The sequence below is a fragment of the Crassostrea angulata genome, unplaced genomic scaffold, assembly GCF_025612915.1.
Source record: "Crassostrea angulata isolate pt1a10 unplaced genomic scaffold, ASM2561291v2 HiC_scaffold_118, whole genome shotgun sequence".
NCBI lineage: Eukaryota > Metazoa > Mollusca > Bivalvia > Ostreida > Ostreidae > Magallana > Magallana angulata.
Genome location: NW_026441673.1, coordinates 162,948 through 190,754, shown reverse-complemented (window position 1 = coordinate 190,754; position 27,807 = coordinate 162,948). Strand labels below are relative to the sequence as shown.

Here is a 27,807-nt window from a genome sequence, read left to right as displayed (position 1 = left end):
TTATTTGGCAACAGGACAGCAAATTTGATAAACTCATTGGCGTGGATTTTTGCCCTAATTTTGAAATCTACACTTAATGTTAAATCAGTTGCCGAGCGTGAATCCCCTTCAGTTTTCTGATTAAGCAACTGCATACCTTGAGAAGTTATCACTTGCAGTAGGGAATGGTCAGGTGTTACTGCTTGCGAAGAGGTTTGTTGAGTGTCGGCTGATTGTTGTTGTGAAGTTGCAGTCTGGATGGGGATTGACAATGAAGGATTGCTCTCACCATGGGGATATTCATCCATATTGCGTCGAAAAGTATCTTCAATGGTTGGGATGATAGAGGCCATGCACGTCCTTATCATCGTTTCCATGTCCTCAGGAGACATAAGACCGCTTTGAGGATGGGTTTATGTGGGAGGATGCAAGGCTGTCTTGTTCCGCCTCCTGCGTTTTGGTGTGGATGTCATCTAAATCTAATAGAGTAAAATAAAAAGGAAATAAAGATGTTAATATTTAAACTAAAATGATCAGATACAAGAATTTGCATAGCCAAAAAGCTTTCATGCTATCTTTAAACTGTTCTAATGTAAGGTAAAACTGTGGTATAGCAGCTTGTTATATACCCCAGGTATATATATATATATATATATATATATATATATATATATATATATATATATATATATATATATATATATATATATATATATATATATATATATATATTATGCTCTCAGACAATTAGTGTTAAGCTTTTTATTAATGATATAACACATTGCTTATAGCAGAAAGAATTCTGCCATACATTTAGTAGTTTTATAACTTACATATGCCATAGCATTAGAGGTGTACATTTGTGCTAAACAGCATCACGACATGCAATGTATTCGAAGACATTGACAAAAGTAATTGATTGCATACTTGCATCAAGCTAAATCATTTTATATATAAACATTGCAACTTGTACACCAATTTAGTTGCTTAGCATAGCCTGAGGCTCTGTTTTATATGTAAACATTGCAAACCTGCTTATTATAAAATACATGTATCATTGCTCCTGCCGCCATAGCATTGGAGCTGTATCTTATATTCATTCAAATAAGCTGATATAGCTTTTAAATATTCAGAAATATTCATATTCTGGTATTTGTTTGGTAAATTGTCATAGACCAAAAATCAAAGCTGTTACCTGTGTCCAAACAAATTATAACAAGTGATGCAAAGTCTTGTCTGCAGATTGATCTGGATGCTTTGAACTGAAATAAACATATCAGGTTAAATAGATAATATTACAAACATAAGGTTAATCTAATAAAATTGTTAAAGGTTTAAGGAACACTTGATAAAATTTTAATTACTTGAAGCGTGACCGCATTGTTCACATCAGACTTATTAAACAAAAATATGGGAAATAAAATTGCACGATGGGTGGTTACAAAGCAATATTTACAGCTAGAAGCCCTTGTCGTCATTGCTGTTTACAGAAGGACTAGGCTTGGGTTCCTGTCTTAGCTGAATTAATATGACACCTCTAATCTGTCTAAACAGTTTATGGAACCCCAAGTCATTAAGATGAACCCCGTTGCATAAGATTGGTTTTTGACTTTCCGCGAATCCTCTTTTTTGACTCGTTGATTATAAATAAGATATATATAAAATGTATATATATATATATATATAAATAATTTCTAGTAACTTCTCTAGGGAGAAAACTCAGCACGGTAGCAGACTTTAAATGGAAACACCTTTTAAGTTGAGTCCCATAGGCAGTCAATTTAGAAACAATACATTCCAAACTAAAATCTAGTTCACTCGAGTCCAAATCATTGCCTCCAATGAAAACAATTAGGTGCTGAGGTCTACACCGTCGTACTGCAGATGTAATAAGAGATAGATGGTGACCATTGTTCACAAGTCCTCCACTTATACCGAAATAGTTCACCTCTTTGAGTTCATATATATTAAACACAAAATTAGCGAAGCGACGTGAACCTAAAAATGTTTTGAGTCTTTTCACATGCGAATCGCCCACTATCAATGTTGATATTATGAAATAAACAATAGAAAAAGTTGACACAGATATTTTCACACATTACACGCAAATATACACAAGTTCAAACTGCTGTATAATAAATCACATCCACGTCTCTGGTACATCGCACACAATAACTTTGACATCGATGGGCAACAATGTTATGACTGGAGTGTCACTGGCGCCATTTTGATTCGCGCGAAAATCACTTCTGCAGTACCATGAAGCCTTGTTAAATCGTTAAAAAACGGGATATAGATAACGTTACCTATGAGACCACAAACCAGGTCCCGTTAGTGAATTGTTGAAGTCGCAGAATATCGAAAAATTAGACGGACGGGGTCGTAATTCATGTAAACATCTTCTTTCACAAACCGTGGACAATCATGGATGTTTACAAAATGAACAATGAATACGCATGCGCAGACTAGCTAATATGCATAACTTGCCAGTGAACATGCCTAAACTAAAAATACACAGTAGTGGAAAACAATACCACGTGGTAAACAAAACATACAAATAAAGTGGTCAACATGCATCAACTATTTATGGACATAAAATCTGGTTGGGTTACATTGAAACTGCTCAATGCTGTTCTTGTAAAGTTTTGCATGGTATTTTCCAACCAATCACGTAATGTTTTAAAAAGGATGTAACACTCTTCGATACACATTTCATAAATTCATAAAAGTCGTATATTTGTCTAACACAGCGTGCACTTCTTATCAAGTGATTACTAATCAATGTGATTACTAATCAATGAATTATTCTAATAAAGTAAATCATTCAATAAACAATAATGCAATAACCACATTCATCAATAGAAGAGAGTTATGTTATTTATTAATTGACAGGTAAAAGTCTAAATTATGAATTGTTGAATTAAATCGCAACAAAATACCAAAAAAAACCAAAACATATTTATATTTATTCATGAACAAAAGTAGCAATAAATGTTTTGCATTTACAACTCCATACATCAACTGAATTATATCTTTGAATTTTTCATTCTACGTTAATCAATATCCAAAACCTACGTAATGTTTAATTATGACGTCACGCTTGGTTCGAATACACAGTGTAATATCAAAAATTCATTACATATGTGATACCACTGTATATTGAACTAAACATAAATGTGATAAATATATATAATATTTTAAGTGGGACTTGCAAATCATTTGAAAGTATTGGCAACGCCTCAAGAATATTTTTCTTAAAAATTCGTAAACTATTTTAATCATTTTAAGCTTTAAAGTAGGGCCATTTGATCTTTTCAATGACATTATTTTTTTTCTCTGAAATTCAGTTATAATTTGAAACTGAAAACCGTTGTTTTAATGTTTCATTAGTCTTATCTGTATAAACTTAAATGTTTTTACTGATGTTTTCGTAATACTTTGTTGGAAACATGTATTAGCATTCTGATGTCATGCTGCATGTAATTTGCCTCCAAGTGCTTTCCTTCATTGCTTATATATTTTGAATGTACACTTTCCTGTGTTATTATGTTAATTTCAAAGAGAGTAAAAACTCTATAAGTGTTATTAACCAGAATAAGACGACTTCGATAAAGTCTTTAAAAAAGTAGATGGCAGTGAAACCTGTTGATGCATGTGGGCCAGATAAGAATACATTTGTTTGAACTATTTTTCTGTAAAATTACGGATATCTAAAATGTGTGTAATATGTAGCTAATTTTTTATATAAAAATTGAGTATCAAATCTGATTTTTATGAGTCAAATTCGTTAGATACGCTAACCACTTTGTAAATTTTCAATACAAGAAGATATATTTCTCCCTCCTTTTTCTGACAAACACAAATACATGTACAGTGTACATTGAATATATTTCTTTTCTGTAATCATTATATATTGTTAATCTTTTTTTCTACATATGCAACTCTGTGTGGTAGCACTGATATGTTAATATCGAAAACGACATGTTATTAAATGAGTGCAAAATACAAACAATAAATACTAAACACAACACAAATATACTGCACAGAGCTCTCTGTTTATAACAAGAATACTCTCCATGGAAAATAACTCCTGGTAGTGTATTGTTGTATTAGATAACCCACTGTCAATGTACAGGACAGGTGTTGGTACAGACAGCAGGTATAGTGTTTCTTGTAAAGTTATTGTTCCTGAGACATACAGTCCTCTCTGATATAAATATTGGATAGGTACAAATATCATTCCAGTTAGTAGGATGTGTTAAATATCGACAGTTGTGTAACTAAGCAGTTGTCCTACAATCATTTCGTGCATATCTTTTATAATCGTATGCTATGCTATGATACGCGGTTTATTAATATGCTATGAGATTTCAATGCAATGCTATGATATTTGAACAAAACGCGTTCATACACAGAAGAATTCCAAACATTTTGAAATGGATTAATAAGAAGCCATTATAATTTACCACCAATCTGCAATGTGAATATTTATTCTTTGAAATAAAATTATTCAAAACCGAGTTAAGTTCATGATGTATGCCATGCTATAATATACCATGGTATGATATGACAAATAAGAATCTATGAGATTGTATATTATGATATGAAATTCCAGTGCTATAGTATGGGATTTCAACGCATGCTATACTAGTTCAGTGCTATGTTTTACTATTTCGTATATTGTAAAAGATATGCTTGATCTTACTGTAGAACTATAGTTACGGCGATAAATATCAACATAAATCGCTCTAGGACATTGGTTTTTTTAGAACATATATTAAACTGATCCATACTGGGACACTGTTGCATTAGCTCATATAACAAAGCAAACACAATGTAGCTTCAGTAAGGTGTTCATCTTACCTTGAAGAAATGTTTATGAAAACGAAGAGTCCGAAGTACAATATAAGTAAATACTTAACAATCATTTCAATGTAGTGTGTAAAAAAATATGTCGAAACATTATAATTTCTCAATGAAACTGGTCATTGAAAATGCCAATGCTCCACCTTTTATTATTGTAGTGATAAAACTACAGCATTGTAACTCATTCACAATCGTTATAGTCCACTATTCAAACAATACCGGAAAGACACTCTTGAGTGCACGCCACCTAAATGTTCACACGTTACACTGGAAGTGATCTTTGAATGAATGGTGTCAAATGAATGCAACCCCCATCCGCCAACAAAAAAACCCCATAAAACAAAAAAATGGTTACGCCTCGGTGTTGCAAAATATATTTCTTTAAAATTCCTATATTATTTCAACTAATTTGATATGAGAATAGAGTGTAGAGCCACTGCATGAATTCATGTCTTGAAACTATATTTTACACTTAAGCTTAAAAGTAGGGTCACTTGATGTTATAGAAATTCAGTTATAATTTGAAATGTAATACTATCGTTTAAAATTTTTACATTAGCCTTCTCTTTTCATACTTAAATTATTTTTACCCATGTTTTCTTAATACTTTGTTGGAAACATGTATTAGCATACTGATGTCATATTGTATGTGATTTGCCTCCAATTGCTTTCCTTCATTGCTTATATATTTTCAATGTACCATTCCCTGTGTTATTGTGTTAGTTTCAAAGACTTTTAAAACTCTATAAGTGCTATTAACCAGAAAAAGACGACTTCTATAAAGTCTAAAAAAGTAGTGAAACCCTTCAGTGTGTAGGCCAGATAAGAATACATTTGTATGAACTTTGCTTCTGTAAATTTACGGATATGTAAAATGTGTGTAATATGTAGCTAATTATTTATATAAATAATGAGTATCCACTCTGATTTGTATGAGTCAAAAATCGTTAGATACGCTTACCACTTTGTAAATTATCAATACAAGAAGATATATTTTTCTTCTTTCTTCCGAAAAAAACATATACATGTACAGTGTACATTAAATATACTCCTTTTCTGTAATCATTATATATTGTTAATCTTTTTTTCTACATATGTAACTTTGTGTGGTAGCACAGATATCTTAATATCGACATGTTATTATATGAGTGCAATATACAAACAATAAACAATACACACAACACACATCTACTGCACAGAGTTCTCTGTATATAGCTAGAACACTTGTCATGGAAGATAACTCCTGGTAGTTTATCGTTGTATTAGATAACACACTGTCAATGTACTGGGCAGGAGGTGGTACCGACAGTAGGTATAGTGTTTCTTGTAATATTATTGTTCCTGAGACATGGAGTCCTCTTTGATATAAATGTTGGAGACGTACAAATAGATTTCCAGTTAGTAGGATGTGTGGTAAATAAGGACAGTTGTGTGACTAAGCATTTGTCTAACAGTCATTTCATGCATAACTTTTACATTTTTTTGCTATGCTATAATATGCAATTTTATTGAGATACTATGAGATTTCAATGCAACGCTATGAGATTTGAACAAAACGCATCCATACACAGAGAGTTACACATATTTTGTAATAGAATAATAAGAAGCCAAAATTTACGACCAATCTGCAATGTGAATGAGATTGTATGCTATGGTATGGGACTCCGATGATAGCTATACGATTTCAATGCTGTGTTTTACGACTGCGTATGTTGTAAAAGATATGCTTGACCTTACTGTAGAACAATATTTACGGCGATAAATATCAACACAATTCGCTCTGGGACATTGTTATTTAGAACATAAATTTAACTGTTGCACACTGGGACACTGTTGCATTAGCTCATATAACATGGCAAACACAGAGTAGCTTCAGTCAGGTGTTGAGCTTCCCCAAAAAGAAATGTTAATGAAAACGAAGAGTCCGAGGTATTATATATAAGTAAATAAATAACAACAATGTCAATGTAGAGTGTATAACATATATATAGAAACATTATAATTTCTCAATGAAAATAGTCATTGAGAATTACATTGCTCCACTTTTCTTTTTATTTTAGGGAGAAAATGACACTATTACAGTTAAACTCATTCATAAACGTTATATTTCACTACTAAACCAATACCGGAAGTATACTTTACTCTAAAGTGCACGCCACTTAAATGTTCACACGTTACACTAGAAGTGATCCTTGAATGAATACTGTCAAGTGAATTCAATGCCTGCCCCACCCCCCTCCAAAAAAAACCACTAAAAAACAAAAAAAAAAAAACAAAAAAAAAAAACACCAAACTAACAAACAACAACAACAAACAAACAACACAAAAAAATATTGATTGCCAAGTCATCTGATCAAAATTGTCTTTGACAGACTTTTTCCAGACCGAATTATCATTTGCAAAAATGATTATAAAACTTTTTTTGGGGATGCACTTTTAATAAATCATTACCATCGGAATTTGGTATGATTTGTGACTTGGCAGGACTATCTTTGAGGCCACTCCGTTGGCATGAAAGCAATGTCTCATAGCATATTATATATTTGCATTGTAAAGTTCATAGGTCCTGGACGATTGAGGAAAAATAGAAAATTGAACAGTAATTGATACTTTCAATAAAACTATATTGTTTTTAAATGCTGCAGATGGAAATAAAACAGAATGCAAATAATATTGTATGTAACACAACAATAGACAAGGTGATATTTATCTCTTATTCAAAAACAACAATGCTGATTTTAATTACTTAAATAATTATGCTTGATAGAAAAGTTTTAAAAGGCATAACTAATTGATGAACATAACTAGTCTAAATAAACTACAGTTCTGACGTATTAAAAAATGTACATTGACGTTAAAAATAAAATAAAGAGAATCTAAATTTGTGCACAGTATATATTTTTCCTTTAATAGATAAATTTAGGGAGAGTTAAGAAAAACGTATTGAGTGAGATATAAACCTACAATGTAATTGAACAAAAAACCATTCAAAAGCTTTATGGATTGTAACGCTTATTCATGCCTGCCTTCTCACATCTATACTATTACGTAGCAAAACTCAACTCTTTCGTAAAGAATAAAACATTTATTGAAGAATACATAACATAAAAGTTGCATGAAACATAATGCCATAGTCAAAGTCACAATATAATATAATACGAAATGAAGAATAAGTGATGTGATGTGACAAGTAGAAAATAGGCATTTCCTCAAATAAATGACATAAAACTCGAAGAACAATATTCATACATAAAACCTTGAAAATATCACAAAGTATCCTGACAATAAATGACATAAAACTCGAAGAACAATATTTACACATAAAACCTTGAAAATATCACATAGTATCCTGAGATTGAGACTTGTATAAGTTTTAGACCTTTGGCAGGAATAGATAATAAATTACCTGGTATATAAGTAAAGATATGGGGTGCTCATCTGCCTTACAAATGATGTACAATAAAAAGGTGGAGGGGAGGGTGGTGGCAAACCGTGGACAATCATGGATGTTTACAAAATGAACAATGACTACGCATGCGCAGACTAGCTTATATGCATAACTTGCCAGTGCGCATGCCTAAACTAAAAATACACAGTAGTGGAAAACAATACCACGTGGTAAACAAAACATACAAATAAAGTGGTCAACATGCATGAACTATTTATGGACATAAATGTGTTTTATGCCTGCCTTATCACATCTATACTATTACGTAGCAAAACTCAACTCTTTCGTAAAGAATAAAACAGGTCATTTATTGAAGAATACATAGCATAAAAGTTGCATGAAACATAATGCCATAGTCAAAGTCACAATATAATATAAGTCATAAAACTCGAAAAACAATATTCATACACAAAACCTTGATAATATCACAAAGTATCCTGAGATTGAGACTAGTAAAAGTTTTAGACCTTTGGCAGGAATAGATAATAAAGTACCTGGTATATCAGTAAAGATATGGGGTGTTCATCTGCCACCTTAACAAGATAGGCTTTATTACTCATCGATAGGTTTATACACCCGTATATATATAAATATAGACAATCTTGTTAACGCCCCATATCCAAAAACAACATTGCAATTGAACAGAAATGTCAGTGCATGATTAAGAAAAATTGTACCAAGTTATTACAAAATAATTAATTTGTGAAAAAAGGAACACCCTTCAACATAACGACTATCTTTAGAAATAGCATACATGTACAAGCACATTTGAGTGTTTTAGTCCCCGACTAAAAGTAAGATAAGTCAAAAACACAACCAGTAGCCCCTGTCTAATGGTTGATATTAACTATAAAATAAAAAAAAGGTTACAACATAAAGACTATTATTACAAAAGACAAAACATGTACAAGCAAATTGACTGTTTGAGCCCCCATCTCAAAGTAAGATAATGGCACAGATATTCAAAACACCACCAGTAGCCCCTGTCTAATGGTTGCTAGAAAAAAGGATTGTGAAGCCCCTGTCTTCACTGTGCAACTCAAAAATGTGAAAACTCAAACGAATGTCAATCAAAACTTAAGTGTTGGGATTCTAATGTACTTTTTAAAAGCACCAGAGTTCCATCTACCCATGCTCTGAATTTGTAATTCCGAAAACCCCTGGGAGGCGGCTGTAGTAGCAGCCCCAATACGGAAGCTATGAGCTTTGTAAAGATGCAAGTCCAAATTACAAAAAGCTAAAGCCGAACGCAGTTGCTGTGTGAAGTATTGACGCGAGATTGGCGAACCATCCATTAAGGAAAATAACGGCTCTGATGGTGAGGAATGTTTCCTAAGATTTAGGTAGTGTAGAAGTGCTTGGCATGGGCAAAATAAAGGATCCGTCGTATTTTGCTGCAGGCGTAGAGTAGTTGTTTTTGCTTTAGAATCCTTTAAGTGAGGTATATTTATATCTATATACCTATTGCATGGACTATCGGATCCTTACGTGATATTTCCAAAAAGAAGGAAATGCTGGGTTTGAGCATTTGTTTTGGTAAGCTCTCCTACTTGTAAAAAAGCACAAAATGCTAAGGTAAACATGGCCCGAAAGAGGGATTTAGTAAAAGCTGATGTGGTACTAAACTCCAAAGCATGAATTATTTTCTTCAAAATTGTTGGGGTTATAGGTAGCCGTGAGTCAGATGATGGTTTGGATTTCCGGAATCCCTGAAGCATTTTACGAATGGTGAAATGTTGTGTAATATCGGTGTAGTTACCAAGTTGGAAAATAAAACTAAGTGACGAAATCAGGTAGCAATGCACAATACTGTGGTTTCATCAATATTAGCTGAATACCAATTTTCGTCGATTTCGTTGTTAAGTTGATCCACGAAATTAGATGTTCATTGAAGTTCAATTTCAACTAACAATTTGTATTGATAGGATCATTGGCCATGAAATTACGTATCCTTGAAACTGTGATTTTCAGAAATACCACGAAAATTGATACCCACGAAAATTAATGAAACCACAGTAAATGCAGACAGGTGATGAACACAGGGTGGTAGCGGGGATGCTTTATGTTGAAAGGATTGTTCAATAAAACACTTGTAGGTTAAATAAGCTGAATTGTAAGCTGATAATGTTGATTCAGACAGAAAGTTGCGGACTAAAATATTGGCTGTTTCAGTCAAATCCGCACTAATGCTTGAGGAACTGGAGTTGGCTCGTTGTCCATATGTGGAAAGCGGGCTTTGAATTCTTTCACCTGCAAGCGATAAAGTAATTCAGCGGCTGTATTAGAAATTCCTGGAATATGTTTGGCATGGAAATGAATGTTGTGTTGCAATGAAAGAATCATTAAACGCCTCATCAATTGCATTAGGTTAGGGTCCTTTGATGTAGTTGTGTTTATCACATGCACAACTGCTATATTGTCAGAATGTAATACGACGATACAGTTTTTCAGAAGAGGTACCCATAATTCTAATGCAATGACAATAAGTAAACATTTTCTAAACGAAATGTGGTACTTTAACCGTTCAGGAGTAAACTCGAAGTAAAACCATTTTGTGCGAAAGGTGCATCCAAATCAGGCATTACTAGCATCAGCAAAAAATGCAATGAAGATGAAGAATGGGTTATGCCAGAAGGAAAGAAACCTTTGCCATTGAATTGGTTCAAAAACACCCCTCAGGCGTGCAGATCAGCTTGTGCTTGTAGATTCAGTCGACGGTGGTGATATGGTTTTTTGAGGCTAATTGTTAGATCTATAAGACGTCTCAAAAAAGTACGACCAGGAGGACATACACTACAGGCAAAATTGAGCATACCAATTAAAGTTCCTTCAAAGCTGCAAAACGCTTTGCTTTGAAGTTTTGAATACCAATTTCAATTGAGTTAATTTATCTTGAGGTAATCGAATTTCGAAGTTCATGGTATCTAATTCCATGTCAAAAATTGTGAGAGTTGTGGTGGGGTAAACAGTTTTTTCTGATTTTACGGGTAAGCTAATGTCTTTGGATAGTTGATAAAAGGCAAGCAGAGCACTGTAACAGTTGGACGAGTGGGGTTCACTAAGGAAAAGAAAATCGTCTAGGATGTGCACGCAATGTATAACAGAGAATTTTGTTTCAAGGATCCATTGAAGAGCTGAGCGGAATTTTTCAAAAAGATTACATGAATAGCTGAGTCCAAAAGGCAATGTTTTATCGTAGTAATACATATTGTCTACCATGAATTCAAGTAGTTCGAAATCATCTGGATGAATAGGGATCTGTTTATAAGCATTCTCAAGATCTGTCTTTGCTAACAACGCACCCCTTCCCTATTGTCTAATTATATTAATAGCCGTTTCCACTGATTGATATTGTACTGTACATAAATCTTAGTTAAAAAAAAGTATGTTGTGATTTATAGACATACCCTCAGGATAAGATAAATGATATATCAAACGAAATTCACCGACAGCTTTTTTGGGTACCAATCCAAGAGGTGAAACTTGTATATTAGGAAATGGTGGATTTGGGTAAGACCCGGCTATACGGTGTGCTCGTAACTCGTTGCTGAGTTTACTTTGAAGGATTCCATCATTATTGTTCAAAGAAGAGAGATTTCTAGAAACTCTAAAAGCACGTTGCCCCTGATATGGGATTATAAAACCAAAGGTAAACCCATTACTAAAAATTGGGCCAAAGATAGATCATAGCAGTCCAAGATAACTGGCCAATTTGTCGACTTGAATTGGTGTGATGATACGTATATCCCTATCACTTAGTGGAGCCTTGTTGGTTAGAGGTGCTGGCAGGTTTTCTAGCATTTTGTTTCGCAAAGGTTTGTTTTGGTCTATTGGGACACTGTCGATGCGGATGCTTTCCCGCACAGTACTGGCAAACATGTTGATGGGGGCAGTTGGTTTTTGTGCACGAGCCAACATTGCTGAAGGAATAGCAGTAGTTATGTGACTTGGATTGGGCACAAAAGGGCTGTTTCTTGTACTTGAGTTTAAAATCTAGTCCAGAAACTAAAGCTTCTTGGTATAACTCAATATTTTTCTTCTCCCAAGCACATAATGAAGGTTCTTTTTCGCGCCATCGCCCAAACTTTTCATCATGCATTAAAACAGCAGAGTCCCCACACGAGTCAGCAATTTTTTGCACAGTGTGTGCGTACGTCATTAAGTTTCCAATTTTGTGGGGAAACTTTTCATCATGGATTGCGACAATTATGTGGAACGCCTCTACTCATTTAGTTATAGATTTGATAGGGCCCTTGTCGTTTGCCTTTACAATAATGAGCTCACCATTTTTATCAACTGATTTATACTTGTCTGTCTCATCATGATCAAAATTATTTGGCAACAGGACAGGAAATTTGATAAACTCATTGGCGTGGATTTTTGCCCTAATTTTGAAATCTACACCCAATGTTAAACCAGTTACCGAGCGTGAATCCCCTTCAGTTTTCTGATTAAGCAACTGCATACCTTGAGAAGTTATCACTTGCAGTAGGGAATGGTCAGGTGTTACTGCTTGCGAAGAGGCTTGTTGAGTGTCGGCTGATTGTTGTTGTGAAGTTGCAGTCTGGATGGGGATTGACAATGAAGGATTGCTCTCATCATGGGGATATTCATCCATATTGCGTCGAAAAGTATCTTCAATGGTTGGGATGATAGAGGCTATGCACGTCCTTATCATCGTTTCCATGTCCTCAGAGACATAAGACCGCTTTGAGGATGGGTTTATGTGGGAGGATGCGAGGATGCCTTATTCCGCCTCCTGCGTTTTGGTATGGATGTCATCTAAATCTAATAGACTAAAATAAAAAGGAAATAAAGATGTTAATATTTAAACTAAAATGATCATATACAAGAATTTGCATAGCCAAAAAGCTTTCATGCTATCTTTAAACTGTTCTAATGTAAGGTAAAACTGTGGTATAGCAGCTTGTTATATACCCCAGGTATATATATATATATATTGTTATATACCCCAGGTATATATATATCTATATATATATATATATATATATATATATATATATATATATATATATATATATATATATATATATATATATATATATATATATATATATATATAAATTATGCTCTCAGACAATTAGTGTTAAGCTTTTTATAAATGATATAACACATTGCTTATAGCAGAAAGAATTCTGCCATACATTTAGTAGTTTTATAACTTACATATGCCATAGCATTAGAGGTGTACATTTGTGCTTAACAGCATCACGACATGCAATGTATTCGAAGACATTGACGAAAGTAATTGATTGCATACTTGCATCAAGCTAAATCATTTTATATATAAACATTGCAACTTGTACACCAATGTACTTGCTTAGCATAGCCTGAGGCTCTGTTTTATATATAAACATTGCAAACCTGCTTATTATAACATACATGTATCATTGCTCCTGCCGCCATAGCATTGGAGCTGTATCTTATATTCATTCAAATAAGCTGATATAGCTTTTAAATATTCAGAAATATTCATATTCTGGTATTTGTTTGGTAAATTGTCATAGACCAAAAATCAAAGCTGTTACCTGTGTCCAAACAAATTATAACAAGTGATGCAAAGTCTTGTCTGCAGATTGATCTGGATGCTTTGAACTGAAATAAACATATCAGGTTAAATAGATAATATTACAAACATAAGGTTAATCTTATAAAATTGTTAAAGGTTTAAGGAACACTTGATAAAATTTTAATTACTTGAAGCGTGACCGCATTGTTCACATCAGACTTATTAAACAAAAATATGGGAAATAAAATTGCACGATGGGTGGTTACAAAGCAATATTTACAGCTAGAAGCCCTTGTCGTCATTGCTGTTTACAGAAGGACTAGGCTTGGGTTCCTGTCTTAGCTGAATTAATATGACACCTCTAATCTGTCTAAACAGTTTATGGAACCCCAAGTCATTAAGATGAACCCCGTTGCATAAGATTGGTTTTTGACTTTCCGCGAATCCTCTTTTTTGACTCGTTGATTATAAATAAGATATATATAAAATGTATATATATATATATATAAATAATTTCTAGTAACTTCTCTAGGGAGAAAACTCAGCACGGTAGCAGACTTTAAATGGAAACACCTTTTAAGTTGAGTCCCATAGGCAGTCAATTTAGAAACAATACATTCCAAACTAAAATCTAGTTCACTTGAGTCCAAATCATTGCCTCCAATGAAAACAATTAGGTGCTGAGGTCTACACCGTCGTACTGCAGATGTAATAAGGGATAGATGGTGACCATTGCTCACAAGTCCTCCACTTATACCGAAATAGTTCACCTCTTTGAGTTCATATATATTAAACACAAAATTAGCGAAGCGACGTGAACCTAAAAATGTTTTGAGTCTTTTCACATGCGAATCGCCCACTATCAATGTTGATATTATGAAATAAACAATAGAAAAAGTTGACACAGATATTTTCACACATTACACGCAAATATACACAAGTTCAAACTGCTGTATAATAAATCACATCCACGTCTCTGGTACATCGCACACAATAACTTTGACATCGATGGGCAACAATGTTATGACTGGAGTGTCACTGGCGCCATTTTGATTCGCGCGAAAATCACTTCTGCAGTACCATGAAGCCTTGTTAAATCGTTAAAAAACGGGATATAGATAACGTTACCTATGAGACCACAAACCAGGTCCCGTTAGTGAATTGTTGAAGTCGCAGAATATCGAAAAATTAGACGGACGGGGTCGTAATTCATGTAAACATCTTCTTTCACAAACCGTGGACAATCATGGATGTTTACAAAATGAACAATGAATACGCATGCGCAGACTAGCTAATATGCATAACTTGCCAGTGCACATGCCTAAACTAAAAATACACAGTAGTGGAAAACAATACCACGTGGTAAACAAAACATACAAATAAAGTGGTCAACATGCATCAACTATTTATGGACATAAAATCTGGTTGGGTTACATTGAAACTGCTCAATGCTGTTCTTGTAAAGTTTTGCATGGTATTTTCCAACCAATCACGTAATGTTTTAAAAAGGATGTAACACTCTTCGATACACATTTCATAAATTCATAAAAGTCGTATATTTGTCTAACACAGCGTGCACTTCTTATCAAGTGATTACTAATCAATGTGATTACTAATCAATGAATTATTCTAATAAAGTAAATCATTCAATAAACAATAATGCAATAACCACATTCATCAATAGAAGAGAGTTATGTTATTTATTAATTGACAGGTAAAAGTCTAAATTATGAATTGTTGAATTAAATCGCAACAAAATACCAAAAAAAACCAAAACATATTTATATTTATTCATGAACAAAAGTAGCAATAAATGCTTTGCATTTACAACTCCATACATTAACTGAATTATATCTTTGAATTTTTCATTCTACGTTAATCAATATCCAAAACCTACGTAATGTTTAATTATGACGTCACGCTTGGTTCGAATACACAGTGTAATATCAAAAATTCATTACATATGTGATACCACTGTATATTGAACTAAACATAAATGTGATAAATATATATAATATTTTAAGTGGGACTTGCAAATCATTTGAAAGTATTGGAAACGCCTCAAGAATATTTTTCTTAAAAATTCGTAAACTATTTTAATCACATCTATATGAGAATAACCTGTTAAGCTACTGAATTCATGTCTTCAAAATGTATTCTTCGATTAAGCTTCAAAGTAGGGCCATTTGATCTTTTCAATGACATTATTTTTTTTCTCTGAAATTCAGTTATAATTTGAAACTGAAAACCGTTGTTTTAATGTTTCATTAGTCTTATCTGTATAAACTTAAATGTTTTTACTGATGTTTTCGTAATACTTTGTTGGAAACATGTATTAGCATTCTGATGTCATGCTGCATGTAATTTGCCTCCAAGTGCTTTCCTTCATTGCTTATATATTTTGAATGTACACTTTCCTGTGTTATTATGTTAATTTCAAAGAGAGTAAAAACTCTATAAGTGTTATTAACCAGAATAAGACGACTTCGATAAAGTCTTTAAAAAAGTAGATGGCAGTGAAACCTGTTGATGCATGTGGGCCAGATAAGAAAACATTTGTTTGAACTATTTTTCTGTAAAATTACGGATATCTAAAATGTGTGTAATATGTAGCTAATTTTTTATATAAAAATTGAGTATCAAATCTGATTTTTATGAGTCAAATTCGTTAGATACGCTAACCACTTTGTAAATTTTCGATACAAGAAGATATATTTCTCCCTCTTTTTTCTGACAAACACAAATACATGTACAGTGTACATTGAATATATTTCTTTTCTGTAATCATTATATATTGTTAATCTTTTTTTCTACATATGCAACTCTGTGTGGTAGCACTGATATGTTAATATCGAAAACGACATGTTATTATATGAGTGCAATATACAAACAATAAATACTAAACACAACACAAATATACTGCACAGAACTCTCTGTTTATAACAAGAATACTCTCCATGGAAAATAACTCCTGGTAGTGTATTGTTGTATTAAATAACCCACTGTCAATGTACAGGACAGGTGTTGGTACAGACAGCAGGTATAGTGTTTCTTGTAAAGTTATTGTTCCTGAGACATAGAGTCCTCTCTGATATAAATATTGGATAGGTACAAATATCATTCCAGTTAGTAGGATGTGTTAAATATCGACAGTTGTGTACTAAGCATTTGTCCTACAATCATTTCGTGCACATCTTTTACAATGTTATGCTATGCTATGATACGCGATTTATTAATATGCTATGAGATTTCAATGCAATGCTATGATATTTGAACAAAACACGATCATACACAGAAGAATTCCAAACATTTTGAAATGGATTAATAAGAAGCCATTATAATTTACCACCAATCTGCAATGTGAATATTTATTCTTTGAAATAAAATTATTCAAAACCGAGTTAAGTTCATGATGTATGCCATGCTATAATATACCATGGTATGATATGACAAATAAGAATCTATGAGATTGTATATTATGATATGAAATTCCAGTGCTATAGTATGGGATTTCAACGCATGCTATACTAGTTCAGTGCTATGTTTTACTATTTCGTATATTGTAAAAGATATGCTTGATCTTACTGTAGAACTATAGTTACGGCGATAAATATCAACATAATTCGCTCTAGGACATTGTTTTTTTAGAACATATATTAAACTGATCCATACTGGGACACTGTTGCATTAGCTCATATAACAAAGCAAACACAATGTAGCTTCAGTAAGGTGTTCATCTTACCTTAAAGAAATGTTTATGAAAACGAAGAGTCCGAAGTACAATATAAGTAAATACTTAACAATCATTTCAATGTAGTGTGTAAAAAAATATGTCGAAACATTATAATTTCTCAATGAAACTGGTCATTGAAAATGCCAATGCTCCACTTTTTATTATTGTAGTGATAAAACGACAGCATTGTAACTCATTCACAATCGTTATAGTCCACTATTCAAACAATACCGGAAAGACACTCTTGAGTGCACGCCACCTAAATGTTCACACGTTACACTGGAAGTGATCTTTGAATGAATGGTGTCAAATGAATGCAACCCCCATCCGCCCACAAAAAAACCCCCATAAAACAAAAAAATGGTTACGCCTCGGTGTTGCAAAATATATTTCTTTAAAATTCCTATATTATTTCAACTAATTTGATATGAGAATAGAGTGTAGAGCCACTGCATGAATTCATGTCTTGAAACTATATTTTACACTTAAGCTTAAAAGTAGGGTCACTTGATGTTATAGAAATTCAGTTATAATTTGAAATGTAATACTATCGTTTAAAATTTTTACATTAGCCTTATCTTTTCATACTTAAATTATTTTTACCCATGTTTTCTTAATACTTTGTTGGAAACATGTATTAGCATACTGATGTCATATTGTTAGTTTCAAAGACTTTTAAAACTCTATAAGTGCTATTAACCAGAAAAAGACGACTTCTATAAAGTCTAAAAAAGTAGTGAAACCCTTCAGTGTGTAGGCCAGATAAGAATACATTTGTATGAACTTTGCTTCTGTTAATTTACGGATATATAAAATGTGTGTAATATGTAGCTAATTATTTATATAAATAATGAGTATCCACTCTGATTTGTATGAGTCAAAAATCGTTAGATACGCTAACCACTTTGTAATTTATCAATACAAGAAGATATATTTTTCTTCTTTCTTCCGAAAAAAACATATACATGTACAGTGTTCATTAAATATATTCCTTTTCTGTAATCATTATATATTGTTAATCTTTTTTTCTACATATGTAACTTTGTGTGGTAGCACAGATATCTTAATATCGACATGTTATTATATGAGTGCAATATACAAACAATAAACAATACACACAACACACATCTACTGCACAGAGTTCTCTGTATATAACTAGAACACTTGTCATGGAAGATAACTCCTGGTAGTTTATCGTTGTATTAGATAACACACTGTCAATGTACTGGGCAGGAGGTGGTACCGACAGTAGGTATAGTGTTTCTTGTAATATTATTGTTCCTGAGACATGGAGTCCTCTTTGATATAAATGTTTGAGACGTACAAATAGATTTCCAGTTAGTAGGATGTGTGGTAAATAAGGACAGTTGTGTGACTAAGCATTTGTCTTACAGTCATTTCATGCATAACTTTTACATTTTTTTGCTATGCTATAATATGCAATTTTATTGCCCTAATTTTGCCCTAATTTTGGAATCTATACCCAATGTTAAACCAGTTGCCGAGTGTGATTCCCCTTCAGTATTCCGATTAAGCAACTGCATACCTTGAGTAGTTATTTCTTGCAGTAGGGAATGGTCAGGTGTTACTGCTTGCGAAGAGGCTTGTTGAGTGTCGGCTGATTGCTGTTGTGAAGTTGCAGTCTGCGTGGGGATTGACAATGAAGGATTGCTCTCACCATGGGGATATTCATCCATATAGCGTCGACAAGTATTTTCAATGGTTGGGATGATAGAGGCCATGCACGTCCTTATCATTGTGTCTCTGTCCTCAAAAGACATAAGACCGCTTTGAGGTTGGATTTCTGTGGGAGGATGCGAGGGTGACTTGTTCCGCCTCCTACGTTTTGGTGTGGATGCCATCAAAATCTAATAGAGTAAAATATAAAGGAAATGAAGATGTTAATATTTAAACTAAAATGATCATATACAAGAATTTGCATAGCCAAAAAGCTTTCATGCTATCTTTAAACTGATCTAATGTAAGGTAAAACTGTGGTATAGCAGCTTGTTATATACCCCAGGTATATATATATATATATATATATATATATATATATATATATATATATATATATATATATATATATATATATATATAGATATATATATATATATATATATATATATTATGCTCTCAGACAATTAGTGTTAAGCTTGTTATAAATGTTATAACACATTGCTTATAGCAGAAAGAATTCTGCCATACATTTAGTAGTTTTATCACTTACATATGCCATAGCACTAGAGGTGTACATTTTAGTTGCTTAGCATAGCCTGAGGCTCTGTTTTATATGTAAACATTGCAAAACTGCTTATTATATCATACGTGTATCATTGCTCCTGCCGCCATAGCATTGGAACTGTATCTTATATTCATTCAAATAAGCTGATATAGCTTTAAAATAACCAGAAATATTCATATTCGGGTATTTGTTTGGTAAATTGTCATAGACCAAAAAACAAAGCTGTTACCTGTATCCAAACAAATTATAACAAGTGATGGAAAGTCTTATCTGCAGATTGATCAGGATGCTTTGAACTGAAATAAACATATCAGGTTAAATAGATAATATTACAAACATAAGGTTAATCGAATAACATTGTGAAAGGTTTAAGGAACACTTAGTAAAATGTTAATTACTTAAGCGTAACCGCATTGTTCACATCAGACTTATTTAACAAAAATATGAGAAATAAAATTGCACGATGGGTGGTTACAAAGCAATATTTACAGCTAGAAGCCCCTGTCGTCATTGCTGTTTACAGAAGGACTACGCTTGGGTTCCTGTCTTAGCTGAATTAATAGGACACCTCTAATCTGTCTAAACAGTTTATGGAACCCCAAGTCATTAAGATGAACCCCGTCGCATAAGATAAGCTTTCCGCGAATCCTCTCAGCTTCCAAAATGTTACTGTGTGACAAGCACAAAATTGCTTAAGAAGTCTATTGGCTTTTTTGACTCGTTGATTATAAATAAGTCACTTCTCTAGGGAGAAAACTAAGCACGGTAACAGACTTTAAATGGAAACACCTTTTAAGTTGAGTCACATTGGCAGTCAATTTAGAAACAATACATTCCAAACTAAAATCTAGTCCACTCGAGTCCAAATCATTGCCTCCAATGAAAACAATTAGGTGCTGAGGTCCGTCGTACTGCAGATGTAATAAGGGATAGATGGTGACCATTGTTCACAAGTCCTCCACTTATACCGAAATAGTTCACCTCTTTGAGTTCATATATATTAAACACAGAATTAGCGGAACGACGTGAACCTAAGAATGTTTTGAGTCTTTTCACATGCGAATCTCCCACTATCAATGTTGACATTATGAAATAAACAATAGAAAAAGTTGACACAGATAGTTTCACACATTACACGCAAATATACACAAGTTCAAACTGCTGTATAATAAATTACACCCACGTCTCTGGTACATCGCACACAATAACTTTGGCATCGATGGGCAACAATGTTATGACTGGAGTGTCACTGGCGCCATTTTGAACCGCGCGAAAATCACTTCTGCAGTACCATGAAGCCTTGATAAATTTCTAAAAAACGGGATATAGATAACGTTACCTATGAGAACACACACCAGGTCCCGTTAGTGAATTGTTGAAGTCGCAGAATATCATAAAATTGGACGGACGGGGTCGTAATTCATGTACACATCTTCTTTCACAAACCGTAGACAATCATGGATGTTTACAAAATGAACAATGAATACGCATGCGCAGACTAGCTTATATGCATAACTTGCCAGTGCGCATGCCTAAACTAAAAATACACAGTAGTGGAAAACAATACCACGTGGTAAACAAAGCATACAAATAAAGTGGTCAACATGCATAAACTATTTATGGACATAAATGTTTTTTTAAACACATCTAGTTGAGTTACATTGAAACTGCTCAATGCTGTTCTTGTAAAGTTTTGCATGGTATTTTTCCAACCAATCACATAATGTTTTAAAAAGGATGTAACACTCTCCGATACACATTTCATAAATACATAAAAGTCGTATATTTGTCTAACACAGCGTGCAATTCTTATCAAGTGATTACTAATCAATGAATTATTCTAATAAAGAAAATCATTCAATAAAAAATAATGCAATAACCACATTCATCAATAGAAGAGAGTTATGTTATTTATTAATTGACAGGTAAGAAATTAAATTATGAATTGTTGAATTAAATCTCAACAAAATACAAAAGAAAAACCCAAAACATATTTATATTTATTCATGAAATTCATGTATATTGAGCGAAACATATATGTGATAAATATATATAACATTTTTAGTGGGACTTGCAAATCATTTGAAAGTATTGGCAACGCCTCAAGAATTGCAAAATATTTTTCTTAAAAATTCGTAAACTTTTTTAATCACATCTATATGAGAATAACATGTTAAACTACTGAATTCATGTCTTGAAAATGTATTCTTCGATTAAGCTTCAAAGTAGGGCCATTTGATCTTTTCAATGACATTATTTTTTTTCTCTGAAATTCAGTTATAATTTGAAACTGAATACCGTTGTTTTAATATTTCATTAGTCTTATCTGTATAAACTTAATTGTTTTTACTAATGTTTTCTTAATACTTTGTTGGAAACATGTATTAGCATTCTGATGTCATGCTGCATGTAATTTGCCTCCAATTGCTTTCCTTCATTGCTTATATATTTTAAAGGTACACTTTCCTGTGTTATTATGTTAATTTCAAAGACAGTAAAAACTCTATAATGTATGTGGGCCACATAAGAATACATTTGTTTGAACTATTTTTCTGTAAATTTACGGAAAATGTGTGTAATATGTAACTAATTGTTTATATAAAAATTGAGTATCCACTCTGATTTTTATGAGTCAAATTCGTTAGATACGCTAACCACTTTGTAAATTATCAATACAAGAAGATATATTTCTCCCTCTTTCTTCTGACAAACACATATACTAGTACATGTACAGGGTTTGGCAGGAATAGATAATAATTTACCTGGTATATAAGTAAAGATATGGGGTGTTCATCTGCCTTACAAATGATGTACAATAAAAAGGTGGAGGGGAGGGTGGTGGCAAACCGTGGACAATCATGGATGTTTACAAAATGAACAATGACTACGCATGCGCAGACTAGCTTATATGCATAACTTGCCAGTGCGCATGCCTAAACTAAAAATACACAGTAGTGGAAAACAATACCACGTGGTAAACAAAACATATAAATAAATTGGTCAAAATGCATGAACTATTTATGGACATAAATGTGTTTTATGCCTGCCTTATCACATCTATACTATTACGTAGCAAAACTCAACTCTTTCGTTAATAATAAAACATTTATTGAAGAATACATAGCATAAAAGTTGCATGAAACATAATGCCATAGTCAAAGTCACAGTATAATATAATACGAAATGAAGAATAAGTGATGTGATGTGACAAGTAGAAAAAAGGCATTTCCTCAAATAAATGACATAAAACTCGAAGAACAATATTCATACATAAAACCTTGAAAATATCACAAAGTATCCTGAGATTGATACTAGTTAAAGTTTTAGACCTTTGGCAGAAATAGATAATAAAGTATCTGGTATATAAGTAAAGATATGGGGTGTTCATCTGCCACCTTAACAAGATAGGTTATATCACTCATCGATAGGTTTATATACCTGTATATATATAAATATAGACAATCTTGTTAACGCCCCATATCCAAAATCCACATTGCAATTGAACAGAAATGTCAGTGCATGATTAAGAAAAATTGTACCAAGTTATTACAAAATAACTAATTTGTGGAAAATGGAACACCCTTCAACATAACGACTATTTTTAGAAAAAGCATACATGTACAAGCAAATTTGAGTGTTTTATTCCCGGACTAAAAGTAAGATAAGTCAAAAAAACAACCAGTAGCTCCTGTCTAATGGTTGATATTAACTATAAACTAAAAATGGTTACAACATAAAGACTATTATTACAAAAGACAAAACATGTACAAGCAAATTGACTGTTTGAGCCCCTGACCCAAAGTAAGATAATGGCACAGATATTCAAAACACAACCAGTAGCCCCTGTCTAATGGTTGCTAGAAAAAAAAGGATTGTGAAGCCCCTGTCTTCACTGTCCATTAAAAAATGTCAAAACTCAAACGAATGTCAATCAAAACTTAAGTGTTGGGATTCTTATGTACTTTTCAAAAGCACCAGAGTTCAATCTATCCATGCTCTGAATTTGTAATTCCGAAAACCCCTGAGAGGCAGCTGTAGTAGCAGCCTAAATTCGGAAGCTATGAGCCTTGTAAAGGTGCGAGTTCAAATTACAAAAAGCTAAAGCCGAACGCAGTTGCTGTGTGAAGTATTGACGCAAGATGGGCGAACCATCCATGAAGGAAAATAATGGCTCTGATGGTGAGGAATGTTTCCTAAGATTTAGGTAATGTACAGTCATTTCATGCATATCTTTTACAATTTAATGTTATGCTATGGTATGCGATTTTAATGATATGCTATGAGATTTGTATGCTATGCATGGGATTTTTATGCTATGCTATGAGAAATTGAAATGAAGGGCTTAATGATATGGTATGCTATGCTATGGTGTGCTATGAGATTTGAACAAAAACGCCTCCATACACAGAAGAGTTCCACACATTTCGAAATAAAATAATAAGAAGCCGAAGTTTACCACAAATCTATCATGTAAACATTTATTTTTTCAACTAAAAACATTTAAAACCGAGTTAAAATAACGTTGTATGCTATGCTATGGTATGCTATGGTATGATATGACGAATGCGATTCTATGAGATGGTATGCTATAGTATGAGATTCCAATGCTATGCTATGAGATTCAAATGCTATGCTATGAGATTTCAATGCTATGCTATGGTATGGTTTATGTTGTAAAAGATATGCTAGAACTGACTCTAGAAGTGCTTGGCATGGGCAAACTAAAGGATCCGTCGTATTTTGCTGCGGGCGTAGAGTAGTTGTGTTTGCTTTAGAATGCTTTAAGTGAGGTATATTTATATATACTAGTATATGCCTATTGCATGGACTATTGGATCCTAACGTGATATATCCAAAAAGAAGGAAATGCTGGGTTGGAGCATTTGTTTTGGTAAGCTCTCCTACTTGTAAAAAAAACACAAAATGCTAAGGTAAACATGGCCCGGAGGAGGGATTTAGTAAAAGCTGATGTGGTACTAAACTCCAAAGCATGAATTATTTTCTTCAAAATTCTTGGGGTTATAGGTAGCCGTGAGTCAGGTGATGGTTTCGATTTCCGGAATCCCTGAAGCATTTTACGAATGGTGAAATGTTGTGTAATATCTGTGTAGTTACCAAGTTGGAGAATAAAACTAAGTGACAGGGTGGTAGAGGAGATGCGTTATGTTGAAAGGATTGTTCAATAAAACAGTTGTAGGTTAAATAAGCTGATTTGTAAGCTGATAATGTTGGATTCAGACAGAGAGTTGCGGACTAAAAAATTGGCTGTTTCAGTCAAATCCGCACAAATGCTGGAGGAACTGGAGTTGGCTCGTTGTCCATATGTGGAAAGCGGGCTTTGAATTTTTTCACCTGCAAGCGAGATAGTAAATCAGCGGCTGTGTTAGAAATTCCTGGAATATGTTTGGCATGGAAATGAATGTTGTGTTGCAATGAAAGAATCATTAAACGCCTTATCAATTGCATTAGGTTTGGGTCCTTTGATGTAGTTTTGTTTATCACATGCACAACTGCTATATTGTCAGAATGTAATACAACGATACAGTTTTTCAGAAGAGGTACCCATAATTCTAATGCAATGACAATAGGTACACATTTTCTAACTGAAATGTGGTACTTGAACCATTCAGGAGCAAACTCGGAGTATAACCATTTTGTGCGAAAGGTGCATCCAAATCCGGCATTACTAGCATCAGTAAAAAAAATGCAATGAAGATGAAGAATTGGTTATGCCAGAAGGAAAGAAACCTTTGCCATTAAATTGGTTAAAAAACACCCCCAGGCATGCAGGTCAGCTTGTGCCTGTAGATTCGGTCGATGGTGGTGATATGGTTTTTGAGGCCATTTGTTAGATCTATAAGACGTCTTAAAATAGTACGACTAGGAGGAACTACACTACAGGCAAAATTGAGCATACCAATTAAAGATTGCTGTTCCATCAAAGTTGCAGAACGCTTTGCTTTGAATTTTTGAATTTCCAATTTCAATTGAGTTAATTTATCTTGAGGTAATCGAATTTCGAAGTTCAAGGTATCTAATTCCATGTCAAAAAATGTGAGAGTTGTGGTGGGGTAAACAGTTTTTTCTGATTTTACGGGTAAGCCAATGTCATTAGATAAATGATAAAAGGCAAGCAGAGCACTGTAACAGTTGGACGAGTGGGGTTCACTTAGGAAAAGAAAATCGTCTAGGATGTGCACGCAATGTATAACAGAGAATTTTGTTTCAAGGATCCATTGAAGAGCCGAGCTGAATTTTTCAAAAAGATTACATGAATAGCTGAGTCCAAAAGGCAATGTTTTATCGTAGTAATACATATTGTCTACCATGAATTCAAGTAGTTCGAAATCATCTGGATGAATAGGGATCTGTTTATAAGCATTCTCAAGATCTGTCTTTGCTAACAACGCACCCCTTCCCAATTGTCTAATTATATCAATAGCCGTTTCCACTGCTTGATATTGTACTGTACACAGATTTGTTGTGATTTATAGACATACCCTCAGGATAAGATAAATGATGTATCAAACGAAATTCACCGACAGCTTTTTGGGGTACCAATCCAAGAGGTGAAACTTGTATATTAGGAAATGGTGGATTTGGGTAAGACCCGGCTATACGGTGTGCTCGTAACTCGTTGCTGATTTTACTTTGAAGGATTCCATCATTATTGTTCAAAGAAGAGAGATTTCTAGAAATTCTAAAAGCACGTTGCCCCTGATATGGGATTATAAAACCAAAGGTAAACCCACTAATTAAAAATTGGGCCAAAGATGGATCATAGCCGTCAAAATAGCTGGCCAATTTGTCGACTTGAATTAGTGTAATGATACTTATATCCCTATCACTTAGTGGAGCCTTGTTGGTTAGAGGTGCTGGCAGGTTTTCTAGCATTTTGTTTCGCAAAGGTTTGTTTCGGTCTATTGGGACACTGTCTTCGCGGATGCTTTCCCGCACAGTACTGGCAAACATGTTGATGGGGGCAGTTGGTTTTTGTGCACGAGCCAACATTGTTGAGGGACTAGCAGTAGTTATGTGACTTGGATTGGGCACGAAAGGGCTGTTTCTTGTACTTGATTTTAAAATCTAGTCCAGAAACTTAAGCTTATTGGTATAGCTCAATAGTTTTCTTCTCTCAAGCACATAATGGTTCTTTTTCGCGCCATCGCCTAAACTTTTCATCATACATTAAAGCAGCAGAGTCCCCACACTAGTCAGTAATTCTTTGTACAGTGTGTGCGTACGTCATATTAAGTTTCCAATTTCGTGGGAAAACTTTTCTGCATAGATTGCGACAAATATGTGGAACCCCTCTACCCATTTAATTATAGATTTGATAGGGCTCTTGTCGTTTGCCTTAACAAAAATGAGCTCACCATTTTTATCAACTGATTTATACTTGTCTGTCTCATCATGATCAAAATCATTTGGCAACAGGACAGCAAATTTGATGAACTCATTGGCGTGGATTCTTGCCCTAATTTTGGAATCTACACCCAATGTTAAACCAGTTGCCGAGCGTGAATCCCCTTCAGTATTCTTATTAAGCAACTGCATACCTTGAGAAGTTATTTCTTGCGGTAGGGAATGGTCAGGTGTTACTGCTTGCGAAGAGGCTTGTTGAGTGTCGGCTGATTGCTGTTGTGAAGTTGCAGTCTGCATGGGAATTGACAATGAAGGATTGCTCTCACCATGGTGATATTCATCCATATAGCGTCGACAAGTATTTTCAATGGTTGGGATGATAAGAGGCCATGCACGTCGTTATCATTGTGTCCCTGTCCTCATGAGACATAAGACCGCGTTGAGGTTGGGTTTCTGTGGGAGGATGCAAGGCTGTCTTGTTCCGCCTCCTGCGTTTTGGTGTGGATGCCATCAAAATCTAATAGAGTAAAATATAAAGGAAATGAAGATGTTAATATTTAAACTAAAATGATCATATACAAGAATTTGCATAGCCAAAAAGCTTTCATGCTATCTTTAAACTGACCTAATGTAAGGTAAAA

General features: G+C 33.7%; 3 long non-coding RNA genes across 3 annotated transcripts; all 3 read right to left on the bottom strand.

The window, feature by feature from the left end:
- Nucleotides 1-227: 227 nt before the first annotated feature.
- Nucleotides 228-1,607, bottom strand: LOC128169335 (uncharacterized). Its single transcript, XR_008241524.1, has 3 exons — nt 1,436-1,607; nt 1,175-1,241; nt 228-458 (listed from the first exon to the last, which is right to left on the bottom strand). It is a non-coding gene; the product is annotated as an uncharacterized LOC128169335 (long non-coding RNA).
- An 11,339-nt stretch (nt 1,608-12,946) lies between these two features.
- On the bottom strand, nt 12,947-14,259 carry LOC128169334 (uncharacterized). Its single transcript, XR_008241523.1, has 3 exons — nt 14,104-14,259; nt 13,843-13,909; nt 12,947-13,081 (listed from the first exon to the last, which is right to left on the bottom strand). It is a non-coding gene; the product is annotated as an uncharacterized LOC128169334 (long non-coding RNA).
- Nucleotides 14,260-19,398: 5,139 nt separating this feature from the next.
- On the bottom strand, nt 19,399-21,263 carry LOC128169337 (uncharacterized). The gene is made up of 3 exons (XR_008241526.1): nt 20,291-21,263; nt 20,031-20,097; nt 19,399-19,424 (listed from the first exon to the last, which is right to left on the bottom strand). It is a non-coding gene; the product is annotated as an uncharacterized LOC128169337 (long non-coding RNA).
- Between the last annotated feature and the right edge of the window lie 6,544 nt (nt 21,264-27,807).